The following is a 21,356-nucleotide window of genomic DNA, read 5'->3' on the forward strand; positions in this document are numbered from 1 at the left end:
TTTTGCACCATGTGGTCCCTGGTAAATTCGGCAATGGAAATGTATGTGGTGTCCTCCTTCCCTTGATACCCTGAGCACATGCTTATTTTGTGTAGTGGTTAATCCAGTACCTGATCAATGTACAAAGGTAACGCTGCATATAGTGTTTCTGCTTGCAACAAAATAGCATGCAAACCCACAGACAGTTTGGTGGCTGTTGACGGTAAACGTTGTCCATTGCGCGCTATTATGGGTAATCCATCCAAGGCGCGTTTCCGTCTTGCCCACGATGCTGCTGTGATAACCTCTGGCTACCCTCTGTCCTACAGTTCGTAATGTAAATTAATGTTTGTTTTCAGTTACTAGCCAACTACTGCACTCGTGCCCCTTGTGTTCTGTCGAGCCACGCAACCTAGCGAAATGTGCTTCTGCGCAAGCGCAGTATACTGTACATTTATTCTAAAACGAGTCAATAAATACGTTTAATAATTAAATAAATGAAATTAAATCAATTAAAACAGACCCTACTAAGCAAACGTATCCAATGCCTTTCACATTTTAATTTCGTTTTGTCCAGGATTGTGATTGTAAGCTGAACATGGTTGGTACGTGCAACCATACCAAAAAAAAAATCGCTGATGATGAGTAGTACTGTACTATAAAAATGTTATGTTCATTTCGATGTTTTCTCTTTTAAAGTTTTACACATTTGCATGTGTAGCTTACTTTGACGAGGCAGTGCAAATCCACAGAACACCGACAGTATCCGAAATGACATGGCTCTGATATCGAAGCAATTACACTAAATCGCACTGGTTAAGCACCAAGAAAATGTGACGTTATACAGCATACAACTATACTGCACTGCCTTCATCATATTACTTCTTCATGGGAGCGGATTTTACATTTGAACTTCTCACATACTGGGAAATAAAAAAACCTTGAGAACTCCATGAGAAAGAGGAATTTCTAAGATGCTGAAACAAATTCGGATTACCAGATATAAACAAGTTACATGTATTGTTCGTCACAATTCTCTCACCTCATCCTACCCTTGTTCTTCCTCATTCAATATCGGTGCTAAGCTTTCATATCCCCGACACCCGCCTCCTTTCTGAAACTGAAACCGAGGAGCTGCAAGTTGAACGCACGCGCCCGCTTCTGCAACTGCAGGTCAGCACGAAGACACTCAATCAGCGCCGAACTCACACAAATCTACCTCGTGTGTAAAGGAAGCCGAGCTGAAGCCACAAAACTACGGCCGAGCACCCGGAGGCACTGACTGGCGATAGAAGGAAAAGCTGTCGAGAGCTCAGTACGGTAGGTCAAAGTCGCCTCAGCTGTCCGAGGGCGCGTAGGGAAGTGGGCATTGCAAACGGTCCCGTCATTTCTGCTTATTCTGACTTCTCCTTTCAATTGAAGCACCGTTTCAAGCTAAATATACACTGTGGATGTGGCATACTTGAGCAGTTAACGCAAGTACTTTTAGCAAACCTGAAAACTGCTTTTTAGGAAAGTTAAGGAGACTTTAGTGCGTCCAAGACGTCAAACGTGTAAAAAATCAAAACGTAGACGGTGTCTATTTTATTATAAAATTTACTTAGATTTTACACTCGTTTTTACTACTGTTGTCTGAACTCGAGCTTTTTTTTAATGTTCCCTGGAACTGTTTCTGTAAAAGACAATAAATTTGCACAGGGTATAACATTTCCAGATAATCAGTATACACACGCAAAGCATGGTTTACCGAGTCCTAGCAACTTTGAAATTGTTTGAACTTTGAAACTGTTGCTGGCTTGTTAGGATACATGTGACCGCAGGCATAAACATGCAGTAAAATTATCCAGTGCTACCTAACCAGTTTATAGTTATTAACGGTGTACAAATCTTTTTTCATGCCTTTGCCATAGGGTTTTTGTAATTTACAATTTGCTGTCAAAGGCAATCAGGCCATAAGACAATGTGAATATGCCCTGTAGAGGAATGGGAACGAGAAAAGTGAGTTTCATAGTGGATGGATAGTTGTTTTTTATGTTCACTTTGGCATTTGAGGAATGTGAACATGAGGAAGAAGTTATGATCTATACATTAACAGCTGTTAAAGGTTTTCCAAGAGCTATATTCTGCCATTGTCTGAATTTGTGGGTATTTCCATTAAAGACTTGCCCACGATGTCAGACTCTCCAGCAATTTTTTTTTTTCTGCTGGTTCTACTTCAACTGGACTTTTAATGTGCCAAGAACAGAATTCATGTCTGTGAGTTTGTGACATCTGTAGCAAACTGTGAATATAATTGAAATATGTTTATAAACTCATGTCTGCTATACCTTTTTTTCATTTTATTTGTCCACTTTTTGCTGACCTATTTCCAGACATCTTTGTAGTGCAATAGAGTGCATAAAGTATGTCACTTCAGCTCTAAATTTTAAAGAAATGGTACACCTGTCCAGGCCTCTACTGAAACCACTATAAAAACGTCACGCAGCTCTAAAACAATAAACAGGACTCTTTTCTGCTCTCCGTGGGATAGGAAGGGTGCTCATATTATGAAGGGGACGGAGAAAAGCCTTGGGAGCCTGTATCCCGGAAGAGTCAAAACTGCCAGTAAGCCAATTGGGTCAGGCCTGTTGGGGATCCGAATTGGTGAGGTGCCTCACGGTGCCCGCACGGCAGCACTCAGGTCCCAATTTGCTGCAGCCTATCTGGGTAGGGGCATGGAAGGTCTTGGCATTTCAACTTGATGATCATCTTCCCCTGCTGTAGGAGGAGCTTTGTAAACTCTCCATTTCAGTGGTGGCACTCTCTGAGGTGTGCAGACCTGGGTCTGTCCAGATCTCTAAAGGTGGGTACACCTTTTGTTGGTCTGGTCACTCTGATGGCTGTCATAGTCAGGGAGTGGCTGTTGCTGTGGCAGACTGGCTCCTTCCAATGATGTCCGATTTCTTTTCAACATTTGTGTTATAAGACTCAGATTAAGGTACTCTCTGGGGTCCTTGTCTTTTGTCTCAGTGTATGCTCCAACCACGGTGAGTGATGTCACAGTGAGGGAGACATTTTATTCGGTGGTTGATGGGTGCCCGCAAGGTGATACTCCTCTGGTCATGAGTAACTTCATTGAGACCACTGGCACTGACAGAGCTGGCTATGAGGATTGAGTTGGTCCCCATGGGTCTGGTGACCATGGTGAAAGTGGCTCCATGTTCCTTGACTTTGCAAAAAGTCAGGGGCTGTGGATATCTGGATCCTGGTTCCAGCTCCTTGAGCTGCATCATTGGACTTGGTACTCCAATACTGGTGGTGTGATGAATGAGATCGATCACATCCTTGTGGGCAGACACTAGAACTGCAGAGTCTACAGAAGTACCCAGTTTGTGAATTCTGACCACAGACTTGTTGTTGCTACTCCCATCTTAGGTCCATCAGGTTACCACCCAGACTCTAAGATCAGGCTGTTTCTAATGAGTTTGCACACAGTTTGTGTGAGGAACTTGCATACTTGAGTGCGACTGCTGATCCTAATGTAATGGGAGGGACCTTCTGTGACGAGACCCTGATGGTTGCTGTGGGTTGTGTTGGTGTTGTCAGTGTTCCCAGAAGGAGGTGTTTCATCTTGCAGGGCACTCTGGATATCATCGAATTGAGTAACAGCGCATGGCTTAATGGAAACTCCAGACTGTACTAGGAACTGAGAAGGATGGCTGCAAGGGCTCAGAGGGCAGATAAGGAGGCGTTTGTAAGAGGAAGAGGTCATGAGGTCACTAGAAAGGGGTGTGTGGTGCTCCCGATATCTTTGCAAAATGACAAAGGTAAAAATCTTTAGAGTCCTGGTCCTTCCTGTTTTGCTATATGGTTGTGAGACATTGGCGCTATTCAATAGCCTGAGAAACTGGACTCCTTATGTTATGTGTCTCTTCAGATAATCCTTGGGTATTGGTGGTTTGACTTTGTGTCAAACGAGCTGTTGCTCATGGAGTCCCAAATGAGGTACATTGCCTGCACTGTGAGGAAGCATCAGTTACGGCACTACGGCCAATGTCCGCAATTCCTCAAGAGTGATTTGGCTCCTAGGATCCTCATTGTTGAGGACTCGAGTGGCTGGACCAGACCAAGGGGATGCCCATGTAACACCTGGCTGCAGCAGATAGATGGTCATTTTCTCGGGGGTCTGGACCGCGTGTCTGTCTAGTGGGTTGTCAACCAGGATCCTGAGCTGTTTCGTCATGTGGTGGATGTGGCAACACACTATATCAGTGCATGCTCCCCAACCTGCCACGACCTGTATACCTGTTTAGGAGTATAGTGTGATCCCCAGCACATCCATATTATATACTTTATGAAGCATATAGAAATACTTTTATATATTAGCTATATTACCTGTCAAAGACAGGTAACGTGGATAAAATTTAAAAATATTGGATATATAATATTTATTGCCATACATGTATCCTCAGTGTTCCTTTTACATCTTTCCTCTGTATCCTCGTGTGTCTCAACCTCTCTTGCCTGTTGCTTCCTTTGTCCATTGTGTTTCTGTAAAGCCTGTTTCTCCAACTGTTTCATTTTGAGATACCTTGGTTCCTTCCTTGCCTGCTTTCTGACTGCCACTAGTGGTAGAGAGGCCCCCTTTACAAACTGTGAAAACATTATATATACAGTATTCTTGCAGACACTTCCCATTTTTGAAGGTGACTTTGGTTTTGCCTAGTTGAAATATAAAGAGCCAGTGTTGCTCAGTTTGTTAATCACTTTGTTTTTGTCGAAATGGTTTAACTCCTTTTTTGTAAAATATAATAAAATGAATTGTGACAATCAAGAATTGAACTTCCACATCTCTAACATATTGCATGATCATGCCTACCACTGATCATGAATTAGAAGTTTTGTTATTACACTACTGCTTGACATAATTTTTTTTCTAATATTTTTCTGTATGACATTAAAAATGACTCGTGCCTTCTCTCATATTATTGTGAAAAATGTAGGTAATCTTATTTCCTGTGTGGGGCACTGTTCAATATGAAACTAGTCAATGTGAATAACCAGTAGGTACAGATTATAAAATGGTATTTAATATTCATGAAAGTCAAACTAATATGCTTTATGACAAGAGTCTATAACTTCAGTCCTTAGAAATGTATGTAGCTTTGGGTTTTCAATCCTGCTGAATTCTTAGTTCTGAAGAACTGTTACAGAATGTGAAGAGTAAGTGTAATTAAAGTGTGTATATCCTCATTTACTGTGGTGGGCTGGCGCCCTGCCCAGGGTTTGTTTCCTGCCTTAAGCCCTGTGTTTGCAGGGATTGGCTCCAGCAGACCCCGTGACCCTGTAGTTAGGATAGAGTGGGTTGGATAATGGATGGATGGATGGATATCCTCATTTAGTATTATACCAAATCATTTATGAAAAAAATCATTATCTTTATGTGAGCTTTTATTGAAATAATCTGATATAGTATATACTGCACTAATATACCACTTATCCTGGTGAGAGTCATAGTGTTTATGTGTTGAGCTGGATAGACCAGGCAAATATGTCAATAAAAACTTCTTTCAACCCCTCTTAGAAAATTTCAGGACACTATGAGGTAGAGATCAATCGATATACAGTACCAAGAATTTTACCAATCCATACAGTAAGAAGTTGTCACTGAACTCATTTTGCTCCTATCATTATGTTCAGTAAAATTTCTCACACACTGTGTGCTTTCAGCACTTGTCACTTTTAAAAATGACAGCACCAAGTTCCAGTTGTAATATCCTGTCACGTGCTTCCACCTAGTCCAGAGCTTTTTGTTCAATGAAAACAAAATAGGCTTGCCAGGAATGAGAGGGTGAGCACTTATGCTAAACCCTACTCATTCAGAGATGGGTCGGACACCAGTAAAGAAGATCTGGTATCTATACACAGATGTAGTGTCAATATATATATTTGCTTCAGCTAATAGGATGCTAAACCTAGCAGAAGTCAAATATAAACTAAAACCATTGCTGTGACTAAATGTAAAATGAGCAGCTTGCTTGCTCACTTGAAATCACAACCAAGTTGTACAATACAAAGATTGTATGGCCACGAAAAAGAGAGAAAGTAACAAGGTCAATTCACGGCCAAAGTGATTTCCCAAAGCACACACTCATTCATTTATCATTATTAATGTATATGTGTTAAATTATTGTGGTACTCATTTGAGATCATATGACCTAACCCTACTCTGAGGCCATTCAGACAGATATGATCACTCCAGTGCATCTTGTGTCTACCTTTGAGAGTTCTTCCAATGGACTGTGACTTATCCATCTCTTGATGGAGATGCAGAGGGTCATTCCAACTACATGCTCAGACCTCCTCAATGACTCCTTTTGATCCAGAGAAGCAGTGGTCCTATTTCGAGGTCCTCCTATATTGCTCAGTTACTGACACTATCACAAACAGTCAATCCCTCAACACAGTGCAGAACCTGATTTTGGCCACTTTTTAGTCTCAGTTTAGAGCTCGTAACTGTAGGTGAGGTTGAGGACATAGATTGTAAATCAAAAGTTTCATCCAGGACCTTTACTCCCTGGGGCCATGATCCAGTACAATGCTACTGCTGCATTGGTTTCTTAGTCAATCTTAACATCACCTTTAACTTCACTTTTCAATAAGGCCCCCGAGGTGTTTGAAGTACTCCAATTGGGACATCTGCTTAACCCTTATGTGAAGAGAACAAGCCATGTTTTTCTGAGAGAGGACCAAGAGCTCATAATTGGAAGGGCTGATTCTCATCTCAACCGCATCACACTCAACTCTGATCTGTTCCAGTGCACTTTAAACCCCAGTCTAATGAATCCAAGAAGACAGCACCATCTTTAAACAGTAAAAAAGCAACTATTAATTCAGAAACTAGGTACTCGCCAAGCTTTGGCTGCCCCTGGTTGTTCAGTCCATAATAATCATGAACAAGAGAGAAGATAAGACCTCCTTTGGTGGAGTCCAAGCCTGACTGAACAGACTCAACTTCAGACCAAATATGCAAACACAATTCTCTTTTATTTAATAAGTGACCAAATGAGAACAAATGCCATGCAGCAACAGTCCCAGAATCACATAAATTTAAAGCACCTTCCACAAAATATAAAAAATATCAAGGCACATGTAAACAGGACTACAGTAGTACATTTCCATGACGTCTATAATATCTGTGCAAAGACAATGAGTTGATCCATGGTTCTATAGAATGGATGAAATCAAAATTGTTCCTTCTAGATCTAGAGGTTTTTGTACGGTATCTTCAATCCGGTACCTTAGCATAAATTTCATAGTGAGGTTAAATACATTGATCCTTTGGTAACTTGTACCCCTTATTTAACATGGGGACTATCATTCTCGTCTCTTTTGCATTCCATGCAACATTGAAACAACATGTTTACCAAAATGCCCTGAAACTATCCTGTGCTTTTGGATTCTCAGGTTGAATATCATCCATTTTTGCAGACTTGACACTAATGAGCTTTCTAATCACTTCAGCAACCTTACCCACAGAGGTGGATCAGACCGTAACTATTGGTTCTGGTGATGCCTTCCCTACGTAGGGTATACCCACTAGGATTAGGAATTTCTCAAATGGCTCATACAGTTTATCAACATTATCCTAATTTCATGTTAATATTTAAATACATTTGCTAAGGATGGCTTGAATGGTATCCTTCCTACCCCCTTTGAGTCATTTAAGTGGGTTACCTGGTCCCATCATAGCTGAAGTTTTACATTCTAGGCAATGCCCTAATATTGGTGGTTGTTTTTATTTTTTGATTATATTACTGGTACTTGTACCAGGTGTCATTTTAAATGTTACAAGTTGTGCTGATTACCTCTCTCTGTAAATAGTCATAGCTCTCAAAAAACAGGAGTTGCTTCAGTCTTCGTTACTTTCATGAGTGCTTCCTCTGTTACTGTCTTTGGAGCATAGTTGAAGTACATACACATTTTCATAACTCCATGTATATTTGGCTTATTGTATGAAGATGTACTGTCTAAAGTTTCACTGAAATCTGTCTTTGACCATCTTCCATTTCCAATTTTCATGTTGAAGGACCCATTTTAAATAACTGCTGATATTTACCATGCTTAATCCATTCTTTGTAATACTTTATCATGTCATCTCTTACTAAATTTCATCATACTTCTATACCACACCTCTGTAATTCTGAGGTGCCTTGAGATGGTGTGCCATAGTAGACGTTCAGAGAAACCAGGCTGTGGATCAGTGCCATGCCCCGAAGGGTCTTCTATCATTACGATTGGTTTATTTCATCATTAATTTTTCAATGCCTTCAAATTATACTAAAATACTTTGAAGTAACTTGTTTCTGAAAGAAATTGAAGAAAAGCTCTTAAACCAAGCATTTCTTCAAACAACCCAGAGTTTAAGAAGAGCTAATTAGGGCTACATCAAAATCTGTAGCAATTAGAATATTCTGAAAAATCATGCTGTTTTTATTCCCAATGATATACACTCAACCAGTCACTTTAGTAGGTAACACCATGCTAGTGCCAGGTTGGACCCCCTAATGCCTTCGGAACTGCCATAATTCTTTGTGTCATAGATTCAGCAAGGTGCTGGAAACATTCCTCAGGGATTTTGGTTCATATTAACATGATATCATTATGCAGTTGCTGCAGATGTGTTGTCTGCACATCCATGATGTAAATCTCTCATTCCACCACATCCCAAATGTGCTCTAATTGATTGAGATCTGGTGACTGTGGAGGCCATTTGAGTACAGTGAACTCATTGCGATGTTCAAGAAACCACTTTAATACGATTTGAGCTTTGTGCCAGGCATGTTATTCTGCTGGATGTAACCATCAGAAGATAGACACACTGTGATCATAAAGGAATGGACATGGTCAGCAACAATGCTCTCGTAGTCTATGGCATTTAAACGATGCTCTGTTGGTACTATGAGACCCAAAGTGTGCCAAGAAAATATCCCCCACACCATTACACTACCACCACCAGCATGAACCACTGATACAAGGCAGGATGGATCCATGCTTTCGTGTTGTTGAAACCAAATTCTGACCCTACCATCCGAATGTTGCAGCAGAAATCGAGACTCATCAGACCAGGCAATGTTTTAGAAATCTTCTGTTGTCCAATTTTGGTGAGCCTGTGTGAATTGTAAACTTAGTTGCCTGTTGGTAGCTGACAAGAGTGGCAACCAGTGTGGTCTCAGGCTTCTGTAGCCCATCTTTTTCAATGTTCGATGGGTTGTGCATTCAGAGATGCTCTTTTGCATACTTCAATTATAATGAGTGGTTATGTGAGTTACTGTTGTCTTTCTATCAGGTGAAACCAGTTTGGCCTTTTTCCTCTGACGTCTGGCATCAAAAAGGCATTTCTGCCCAGAGAACGGTCGCTCACTGGATATTTTCCCTTTATCTGACCATTGTCTGCAAACCCTAGCGATGGTTGTGAGTGAGAATCCCAGTAGATCAGCAGTTTCTGAAATTCTCAGACCAGCCCATCTGGCACCAACAACCATGCCAAGTTCAAAGTCACTTAAATCACTGTTCTTCTCCAATCTGATGTTTGGTTTGAACTTCAGCAGGTTGTCTTGACAATGTCTAAATGCATTGAGTTGCTGCCATGTGATTGGCTGATTAGATATTTGTGTTAACAAGCAGTTAAACAGGTTTACCTAGTAAAGTGGCCAGTGAGTATATATAGTTTGTCTGATTTTAATACATCACTGCAGTAAATTGTGCTTTCTGTAAAATGTGCAAACATAAACACTTACTGCCACGCAAAGTGTGTTGACTAACATGAACTGTGGGAGTTTCTGGATTATGATATGGAGATCAATGCAGTCTTTAACACTGAGTACTCTGTCCATTTAGGGTATAACTAAACATTTTTTATTCTTGTTCTCTTTTGCTAGCTTTTGTGATGGTGACTAAATGCTTTTGATTGGTGGTACATCATTTTCTTTCTTTTTTCAATTTATTGTAAATCCTTTGCCTTTTTTGAGAAATACCTTTTTCTGTCTTGAGTTTGGTTTTTGCTTAACATTTGTTGGATAGATAAAAAGCATTACTTGTTAAAAAAAGAAATACTTTTCTGTCCAGTAGTCATTCTTGCAAATACAGAATATGATAAGGCAAGCAACTCCAATTTAAAGTGTGATACAAATACACATATAGTTTTGATTTTTGGCAATTTTTAGATCAACTTTAACTTCAACTTAAGATTTTTAATATCCAGTAATGAGCTGTTTAAAAAGGGTATGTAGTTAAGTTGCCTATGTATGTTTTTTTTTCTTCTAGTCTTGAGCAACATATTGTACACTATACCTATTCGGCTTCATGAATGTTTTAATAAATGAATGAATTATATGTGCCTGAATAGTTTACATTAAACATATCACTTTCATAAAAACATTTTCGGGTGTAAAAAACATTATATATGAGTAAATAACTATAGTTCATAATATAATATAATGAGTAGTGTTCCCACATAGTAATGTAATAAAATATTGTTCAAACCAATTCACTCCTCATAGGGCATGTTGGTCAGATGTGTTCTGCATGCTGCATTGCACCCAGAGGAAAGTTCTCAAGTGTTCGTGTCAGTGTTGCACATTTAAGACTAGATTACAACAACGGTTTTCATTAAGAAAACCAAACTCAGTTCACTTGTAAACAAGTGCTTTAAAAACAGGAAAGACGTCATTCCATTTAAATTTCATATTAAAAAAAAATCTCATTCACAATGAAAAAAGACTGAGTTTAATTTGAAGAGCCTCTTATGCATTTTAACAGATTGTCTGTTGTATTGATATTGCAGAACTTTAATACAATACCTGAAGATAAACCATACTTAGTTCACTGTCATACAATATGAATAGGTAAATAAAAATCACAGAAAGGGGCTTATTACTTTGGGGTGTTCATTCTTAGAAAGGAAAAGAACCACTCACCACAGAAAAAACAAAAAGCAACAACTAGAGAAAGGAAGATGCTCTAAAATTGTTTTCCTTGTTATTCAACTGTAAGAGAGTTATTGATTTCTGCACAGCTACATACAGAACAGAATATACCGTAGATCCCGTTATATAAGCCGAGAATTTCGTCCTAGATTTTTGGCTTGGAGTTTGGGGGTCGGTTTATACAACGAGTATTGTTTCAGATTAAAGATTTCCAGCGCAATGCCAGTTTTGCCGATGAATACGGAAGTAAATAATGACGAAACCACAGAGCCATCTTTCAGATGAAGAAGTAACTTTGCATGCCGGTACTTTAAATTAAATAAAGAATTTATTCAAAAAAGTGTTTTAGTTGTTGATTTTATTAATAAAATTTATAATAAATTATCGGGAAGTTTAAAATGAAATTTTTTGTTTTGATTTACGATCAACATCTTGCGTTACGAAACAGATGCGGTCACGTGTATCCGCTTGCGCAATTGTAAACAAACAACCGAGAGCGTTAGTAGCCCAGATACATGTGTTTGTGGATGTAATTTCCGTCATTGCAGTGATTTACCTATATATATAATTCATTAAGACCATGCAAGCAAGACACATAATTGCTAAGGAAGGAAGAGAAGGTAAAAGTAAGCGATCGCAATCAAAACGAAGATGGACATTGTGTGGAAATATCTCCTCCCTTACTGCAGCCCAAAGATGTCAAATTAAATGGTGAGTACAGTATGAAATTGTTTCTAGAATGGAATGCCTTTTATTGTCACTATACGCATCTACAATGAGATTAAAAGCAGCTCCTTCAGTGCAGAAAAAAGTTCTGTATAGGGCTTGTATGGTTGTTTTTTAGCCTTAGCATAACGCCGGATCTGCGGCCCCGCTTCTGCTTTCTTTCCCTCCTCCGTCTGTGTTGTCTCCTAGACCCGACAACAATCCACGGAGAGCCCGCTGGTCTCGCTATGTTGTCTGGGATGTTGTGCATGTGATGAAAAACACTTGACACAGATGTCTGGCTCTGGACAACGATGTCTATAAGGTTCTGAATGGTGTAGCGGATGTTCGCCAAACCGATCGTGCACAAACAAGGACAAAAAAAGTACAAAAACAACAAAAAAGTGCACTGAAAAGGAGAGCCCTGAGCCGCTGCGACCATGCGTGCCGCCATGCTCCTAGCTTAATCGAAGTAGGCTTGGCACTTTTTATAACTTTTTGGTTAGTACATTAGAAAAATTATTGGTGTTTTGGTAAATTATGCACATTATATTATATATCAAAAATGCCGGGAGTCTCAAATTCTCGCCGATAAACATTATAAATATACCTGAAGAGACACTTTTAAGGAAATTTAGAAAATTTTGCTTGGAGAAGGGGGTCGGCTTAAATACCGGTCATCGGCAAATACATGTAATTTAGTAGGTAGAGAAGGGGTTCGGCTAATATACTGGGTCGGCCTGTATTCCGGGATCTATGGTACCATCTTCCTGAATATTAACTGACATGCAGCAAAGCATGGTAGGGATTCTTTCAGCAAGCATTTAACCCAGACCCATGCATGACTACAACAGATACACCAGTGGATCTGAGCAGATTGCCTAAAGCTCAAATTGTACATTGGAGCACCACCAGACTTTATATCTTTAAGTAGATAATTTAGAATTACTTCTTAATTACTTCTGCTGAAGCCTCAATTTTCCCAAGTAGAAGTTAATAAACATCTGTAAGTTGAATTATTTATAGTAATGCTTGCAAAGCTGTCTTCTCAAGATTGCTTAATAATTTTCATTTTATTTTGTGAGTAATTGAAAGAAGCAGATAAAGTGGCATCTTTTCTTTCACTATACCAATTTACATAGTACAGGAGAAAGCATCTTAAGTTTTCATCAGATTTATAAATGTTACGCATTTCTTATACATTCTTTGTAAATTCCAAGGTTAATGTTTGTCTATAGCCTGCATCAATTATTTATTTTGCATGCACTGATTGTCATTATATTAAGTATTCATAACATAGTCATGAAAGGTTGGAAACCTATTAGTTTTGAATTAAATCAGTTCATGGGAACTTCCTTTTTATTGAATACAGTTTCTGTTTTTGTTATAGGAACTAACCCTAAAACTTCTCTTTAATTGTGTTTATAGATTTTTTTAATGTTTCTTACAATTTTCACTGGTGACTGTGTACTGAGTATGTAAAAGGCATGATTCGCCAAAAATACTACTGTTTAAGTGATCTTGCATATAAAAAGCTTCCACAATGTATATCTTTTGTGATGTTGTACAATAATGTAGTATTACAACATCCAATTATGATCAAATGACTGTGCTGTAGTGTAATCAATCAGCAGTCAGTGTACAGCTTAAACCAACATTTGACTGGGGAGTGAATGTGACAGAAAAATGTGCATTAAAAAGTTTTTAATAAAGGAACTTAATATTTAGATAGATAGATAGATAGATTACAGTTTATTTGTCCACTTTATTACCACTTTTAATTTTAAAAATTACTATAGCCTGTATGCTGTTAGCTGCTGTCTTGCCACACCTAGTGAACACACTTGGAAAAGTCATTCCAGATACTGGGAGCATTGGAATTACTGGATCAAAAGATTGTTTCAACAGATTGGAAAGCTCAACACAGACTCTAGTTGGCTGCGATCTCCAGGACTGTGACTTTGATTTTCTTTTCGACAGTTAATCATGGAATCCCCACTAAAGGTTTATTTTCTTCTGTAGTTTTTGTTTTCCTCTCCTATGTTGTCCACTGGCCATGGATCAACAATTAAATAATGGGCAGATATTGTTGATCATTTTCTACTTTATTTTGTGTGTGTTTTAACAGTTCTGTCTCTTTATATGCACCAATTCTGCATCTAGCAATTTGTAAAATCTATACTTGCATTTTACCTGAGCAGTCAGATCACTCTGTGCCCACACTCAGTGAAAAGCACTATACAAAGAATAAACAGAACTGAATTGAACTTTCGTTGTGAATAAGGTTTCAGTACTGATATGTCCTATGCACCACACAAGCTAGGCTCTAAGCCTATCATTTTCGTAGAATCCATAGTTACAATCTAAAAAAAACTGTAGCAGAACAAGTAATTCACAGCTAAAGTAAGCTTTACTAGAGGCTATGTCAGTATGTACAAAACATACCCTAATATAAATATATTTAGTTTCTGAATATTCCTTTTTCTGAACACATGCAATTTGTTTTTTGTACTTTGAGTGCCATCTTCAGTTACTTTAAATAGTTCAGTTTTCTTTGACCATACAAGCTGGATATTGAGCTGATGTTAACTTATAAGAAGAAAACAAAGGCTGCAGATGATGAGAAATAATACAACAGAATATGAACATGAAGTATGACTGATCACATTTATTTTCAAAATGGTCTCTTGTGCCTTTCATTTTTTGCATGCTTTATTGTATTATGTCAGGAGAATATAATTAATACAATCACTATCGCCATGTGCAAGTCATTGTTTTCAGTTTACTACAATCACTTTTTTTCATGTCTGTTACCTTTTATTGGTATAATAACAACGTGAAAAAAGTTTACTTAAGGTTTTTGCAAATTTATTAAAAAATAAAAAAACTGAGAAATCACATGTACATAAGTATTCACAGCCTTTGGTCAATACTCTGTCGATGCACCTTTGGCAGCAATTACAGCCTCAAGTCTTTTTGAATATGATGCCACAAGCTTGGCACACCTATCCTTGGCTAGTTTCTCCCATTCCTCTTTGCAGCACCTCTCAAGTTCCATCAGGTTGGATGGGAAGCGTCGATACACAGCCATTTTAAGATCTCTCCAGAGATGTTCAATCAGATTCAAGTCTGGGCTCTGGCTGGGCCACTCAAGGACATACACAGAGTTGTCCTGAAGCCACTCGTTTGATATATTGGCTGTGTGCTTAGGGTCGTTGTCCTGCTGAAAGATGAACCGTCACCTCAGTCTGAGGTCAAGAGCGCTCTGTAGCAGGTTTTCATCCAGGATGTCTCTGTACAATGCTGCAGTCATCTTTCCCTTTATCCTGACTAGTCTCCCAGTTCCTGTGGTTGAAAAACATCCCTACAGCATGATGCTGCCACCACCATGCTTCACTGTAGGGATGGCATTGGCCTGGTGATGAGCGGTGCCTGGTTTCCTCCAAACGTGACGCCTGGCATTCACACCAAAGAGTTTCAGTCTTTGTCTCATCAGACCACAGAATTGTTTCTTATGGTCTGAGAGTCCTTCAGGTGCCTTTTGGCAAACTCCAGGTGGGCTGCCATGTGCCTTTTACTAAGGAGTGGCTTCCGTCTGGCCACTCTACCATACAGGCCTGATTGGTGGATTGCTGCCGAGATGGTTGTCCTTCTGGAAGGTTCTCCTCTCTCCACAGAGGACCTCTGGAGCTCTGACAGAGTGACCATCGGGTTCTTGGTCACCTCCCTGACTAAGGCCCTTCTCCCCAATCGCTCAGTTTAGATGGCTGGCCAGCTCTAGGAAGAGTCTTGGTTGTTTCAAACTTCTTCTGCTTACGGATGATGGAGGCCACTGTGCTCATTGGGACCTTCAAAGCAGCGGAAATTTTTCTGTAACCTTCCCCAGATTTGTACCTTGAGACAATCCTGTCTCGGAGGTCTACAGACAATTCCTTTGACTTCATGCTTGGTTTGTGCTCTAACATGAACTGTCAACTGTGGGACCTTATATAGACAGGTGTGTGCCTTTCCAAATCTTCAAAATAGCCACCCTTTGCTCTGATTACCGCTTTTCAAACTCTTGGCATTCTCTCGATGAGCTTCAACAGGTAGTCACCTGAAATGGTTTTATTTCATTTACTTTGAAGAAACTAGAATATAAAACATGTTTTCAGTTATTTCACCTTTTTTTGTTAAGTACATAACTCCACATGTGTTCATTCATAGTTTTGATGCCTTCAGTGAGAATCTACCAATGTAAATGGTCATGAAAATAAAGAAAACACATTGAATGAGGAGGTGTGTCCAAACTTTTGGCCTGTACTGTATATATATATATATACACTGCTCACAAAAATTAAAGGAACACTTTAAAGAAACACATTAGATACATCAGATCTCAATATGAAGTTGGATATCTATACAAATAACGATAGGGCAATGTCTTAGGAACAAAAGGATGCCAAGTCTTTTAATGGAAATAAAAGTTTTCTGCCTACAGAGGGCTCAATTGTGTAGACACCCTAAAATCAGAGTGAAATGAAGATGTGGCAGGCTAGTCCATTTTTTCAAAAACTTAATTTCTGCTACTCAAAATGCTTTTCAGTATCTTGTGTGGCCCCACGAGCTTGTATGCATGCTTGACAACGCCGGGCATGCTCCTAATGAGACGACGGATGGTGTCTTGTGGCATTTCCTCCCAGATCTGTATGAGGGCATCCCTGAGCTGTTGTACAGTCTGAGGAGCAACCTGGCGGCGCCTAATGGACCGAAACATAATGTCCCACAGATGTTCTATTGGGTTTAAGTCAGGGGATCGTGAAGGCCATTCAATTGTTTCAATTCCTTCATCCTCCAGGTACTGCCTGCATACTCTTGCCACATGAGGCCGGGCATTGTCGTGCATTAGGAGGAAACCAGGACCTACTGCACCAGCGTAGGGTCTGACAATGGGTCCAAGGATTTCATCCTGATACCTAATGGCAGTCAAGATGCCGTTGTCTAGCCTGTAGAGGTCTGTGAGTCGCTCCATGGATATGCCTCCAAGATCATCACTGACCCACCACCAAACCAGTCATGCTAAACGATGTTACAGGCAGCATAATATTCTCCACGGCTTCTCCTGACCCTTTCACGCCTTTCACATATACTCAGGGTGAACCTGCTCTCATCTGTGAAAAGCACAGGACGCCAGTGGTGGACCTGCCAATTCTGGTATTCTATGGCAAATGCCAATTGAGCTCCCGGTGCTGTGCAGTGAGCACAGGGCACAGTAGACATTTGGGCCCTCAGGCAACCCTCATGAAGTCTGTTTCTGATTGTTTGGTCAGAGACATTCACACCAGTGGCCTGCTGGAGGTCATTTTGTAGGGCTCTGGCAGTGCTCATCCTGTTCCTCCTTGCCCAAAGGAGCAGATACTGGTCCTGCTGATGGGTTATGGACCTTCTATGGCCCTCTCCAGCTCTCCTAGAGTAACTGCTTGTCTCCTAGAATCTCCTCCATGCCCTTGAGACTGTGCAGGGAGACACAGCAAACCTTCTGGCAATGACACGTATTGATGTGCCATCCTGGAGAAGTTGGACTACCTGTGCAACCTCTGTAGGGTCCAGGTATCGCCTCATGCTACCAGTAGTGACACTGACTGTAGCCAAATGCAAAACTAGTGAAGAAACAGTCAGAAAAGATGAGGAGGGAAAATGTCAGTGGCCTCCACCTGTTAAACCATTCCTGTTTTGGGGGTCATCTCATTGTTGCCCCTCTAGTGCATCTGTTGTTAATTTCATTAACACCACAGCAGCTGAAACTGATTAACAACCCCCTCTGCTACATAACTGACCAGATTAATATCCCATAAGTTTCATTGACTTTATGCTATACTCTGATTAAAAAGTGTTCCTTTAATTCTTTTGAGCAGTATATATATATATATATATATACTAAGGTGGCAAGCCCCCCGACGCCTTCAGTGCCTAACCCCCAGTTGCGGCCAGCCGGCCGCTCATGTTGTGAAGAGGGGGGCTGGACGCACCCCAAGGAGACACGGTCGTTCCTCCAAAACCCCCTTTTAAATGGTGATACAATTGGAAACGAACACAGTTTTTTTTTTATCTCCTCTTTGCTCAATCAGCTGCTGGCTTGCTGCTGCTGCTGTGCCACATGATCTGCATCTTGCATGGCACTTCGAACATTTGAAAGCCTGTATAGTAGTTGTCCTACTCTTTTTCTTTTATTTCCAGCCCCGGCATGGTTAAATCTCTTGGCACTCTTAGTTAAGTCTTGTCTCGCGGGACGTGAGTTCTTGATATTTTTTAGTTTATAAATCAAATGCAGAATAAGAATCTGAAAATCTAACAACATCACATTAAAGTTCGATAAATTCTGAAAAGAACGACACCAAACGTATATATTGTGGACTAGGAACCGGACACAGGCAGACGGACAACATAGTTCCACCACACACTATTTATTTACACAATTATTTACAATTCGTGCTCATAAACCCCAGTGCCTCTTGCACCGATTCCCCAAAGTCCAGGCCACACTCTCAGTCACTGTGCCTCTCTCTCAACCGCCTCCCGTCCTCTCTCCAGCTCTGTCCTCTTCCACCCGACATCCACTATCGACTGAAGGGAGGCGGCCCCTTATATGGGAACCCAGATGGGCTCCAGCTGCTTCCTGGCACTCCCTCTTGGACACACCCCTGTGTGGCGGAAGTGCTGGCTGTGCACCTGGAAGCCGTCCGGGTGTCTCCTGTCTTCTTACCCCCAGCACTTCCTGGTGTGGTGGAAGTGCTGGGCTCCAGGGTTCCTCAGGCACCTGGGTGCCGCCTGGCGGTGGCCACGGGTCCCTACAGGGCTGGGCTTCCAAGCCCTGTACCCGAGGCCCCCAACATAACCAGGACGGACGCCCCCTCGCCATCTGGAGGAGGCACAAGCCCTCCTCTGGTCCTCCTGGGCGTCCCGGCCGGGGACCACAATATGTAGGTTTTAAAATAAGCCGATTTAAAATTGTTGCACAAAAATGTTGCACTTTTAGGCCTAGGATTTTATATATAGAGAGTATATATATATTGTGGTCGAAAGAATGTCACAAATACCAAAATAAAGGTTTGGGGACCATCCTTGTATATTGTCGTACAGACAATAATGAAAAAATGCAATGATTCAAAGACTTGAAAGTACAATGAACAACTTTACTGTAACAAAATGGTGGTTATATAGCACAGAAAAACAGGTGACAGGAAATGGTTGTCAAAATGGTGACGTTGCAGCAGGAACCGCAAACAACGTCATTCTGAGGAGCCGGAAGTGAGGTGGTTTGTAGGTGCTGGAAGTGACGTCATCAATGTTGGCCAGAAGTGACGTCATCACGACCATTTTGAAACCCGGAAGTTGCAGCATTATTTTTCTTATTGTTTTCTGTTGGTAAAAGAGAGTTTAGGTAAGCACCACGTGACAACCCCTTATCTCGCGATGTTTTACTCACCTTTAGGCTCTTTGACTGCCTCCTAATCCTACATGTGTGACATGACCCCCTCCCCTCAGCCCTGACCCCTCGGGTTGGGCGACCTGTACCGTGAGGTCGTGGACACGAGAGAGAGCATCTGCGTTGGCTTGCAAGGAACCCCTACTAAAGCGATAAGGTTGTAAATCCAAGAACCACTTAGTGATGCGTGGGTTAGACTCACGATGAAGAGACATCCATTGCAAAGTGGCATGATCCGTCGCCAGAGTAAACTCGCATCCCAATAGGTAGTATTGTAAAGATGTGATAGCCCACTTGATCACCAAGGCTTCTCGCTCCACCGCAGCATACTTGGTCTCTCGTTCCAATAATTTCCGGCTGAGGTACATAATGGGGTGTTCAGCATCGTCAACGCATTGGCTCAGCACGGCACCCAATCCTGTGGCCGATGTGTCGGTCTGGAGAATAAAAGGAATAGAAAAATTAGGAAATTTCAACACAGGTGCTGACGTAAGGGCCAATTTCAGGTCACTGAATGCTTTGTCCACCAAATCGTCCCAAACCACTTTTAAAGGCGCTCGTTTCTTTGTTAAATTCGATAAGGGCGGTACAAAACGGCGATAGTAACCCGCCAGCCCTAAAAATGCTTGAACCTGCCGCTTATTCATCGGACGGGGCCACTTCATGATGGCATCAATTTTATTACATTGTGGTTTAACAGTACCCCCACCCACCACGTAGTCTAAATACATGGCTTCCCTTAATCCGAAGAAACATTTCTTCGGGTTAATACGAAGCCCCGCTGACGCTAGTGTGGAGAGCACTGCTTTAACCTGCAATACATGATCCTTCCATGTGCCAGAATAAATGACAACATCATCCAAGTAGGCGGCACTATAGGAATTGTGGGGCCGAAGCAATGTATCCACCAGACGTTGAAAAGTAGCTAGTGCCCCGTGCAAACCAAAAGGAAGAACCCTGTATTGCCAATGTCCACTGGGTGTACTAAAAGCATTTTTTTCTTTAGCGAAGTCTGTTAAGGGAACTTGCCAATACCCTTTAGTCATGTCAAGAGTAGTTAGGAATCGAGCGTTCCCTAACCGATCAAGTAAATCATCCACTCGCGGCATGGGATACGCATTGAATGTAGAGACCTGATTAAGTCGTCGGAAGTCGTTGCAAAACCTCCACGAGCCATCAGGTTTAGAAACTAGGACAATTGGACTAGACCAAGGGCTATAGCTTTCTTCAATAACTCCTAGTTCTAGCAATCGTCTGATTTCTAACTCTACTTCCACTTTCTTTGCCTCCGGGAGCCTGTAAGGTCTCTCTCTGACAATCACTCCGGGGTATGTAATGATGTCATGAACATCACCGCAGTACATCCGGGTGTCTCATCCACAACTTTAGGTACAGACAAGATAGCCTGTTCGAGATCTTGTCGTTGTTCAGATGTCAAATCGGGACCAAAATTAAGATGTGCACATGACATGAAAAGAGACCGAGGTTGTCCGGAGGAGGGATCTATGTCCCTGTCCTTCCACGGTTTCAGTAGATTTATATGATACAGTCGTTCACTCGGTCGACGATTAGGTTGTTTAACCAAATAGTCCACAGGTCCTTTTCTTTCCTTTATTTCATACTAGCAAAATACCCACGCTTCGCAGCGGAGAAGTAGTGTGTTAAAGAAGTTATGAAAAAGAAAAGGAAACATTTTAAAAATAATGTAACATGATTTTCAGTGTAATTGTTTTGTCACTGTTATGAGTGTTGCTGTCATATATATATATATATACACACACACACACAGACACACACGCATATAAACATATATAAATATAAACATATCTACATATACACATATCTACACATGCACATATCTATATATATATATATATATATACATATACTGTAACAAAGGTGCTATATAGGCGCCTGACCCGACACAGATAGACACGGAGGCACGTATAAAAAGTACAAAGACTTTTATTTTTCTTCAGCTGTGGGACACATCTTCCCCGTGCCACACAGCCCAAACACAGTCCCAAAGCACAAACACTATAGTACAACACACTTTTCTTCCTCTACCACCACTCCTACACAAGCGTAGTCCTCCTCCTCCCGACCCTGGCTCTCTGAGTGGTGGTGGCTGGCCCTTTTTATAACCCACCCGGAAGTGTTGCAGGTGCTTGACCACCTGGTCCTAATTGCACCTCCGGGTGGGGCTGAAGATTCGTCCAGCCAGGCTGCTTAGTCCATGC

General features: G+C 41.0%; 1 protein-coding gene across 3 annotated transcripts in view; it reads left to right on the plus strand.

The window, feature by feature from the left end:
* Nucleotides 1-979: 979 nt before the first annotated feature.
* Nucleotides 980-21,356, plus strand: part of sh3bp2 (SH3-domain binding protein 2) — a 117,078-nt gene continuing 96,701 nt past the window's right edge. For 2 of the 3 annotated variants that reach the window (XM_039750856.1, XM_039750857.1), the window contains exon 1: nucleotides 980-1,299. The gene's annotated coding sequence lies outside the window, so the exon portion shown is untranslated. The remainder of the gene's footprint in view (nucleotides 1,300-21,356) is intronic. The other variant, XM_039750859.1, reaches the window with a different exon arrangement.

This window comes from Polypterus senegalus, chromosome 4 (genome assembly GCF_016835505.1).
Source record: "Polypterus senegalus isolate Bchr_013 chromosome 4, ASM1683550v1, whole genome shotgun sequence".
Taxonomy (NCBI): Eukaryota; Metazoa; Chordata; class Cladistia; order Polypteriformes; family Polypteridae; genus Polypterus; species Polypterus senegalus.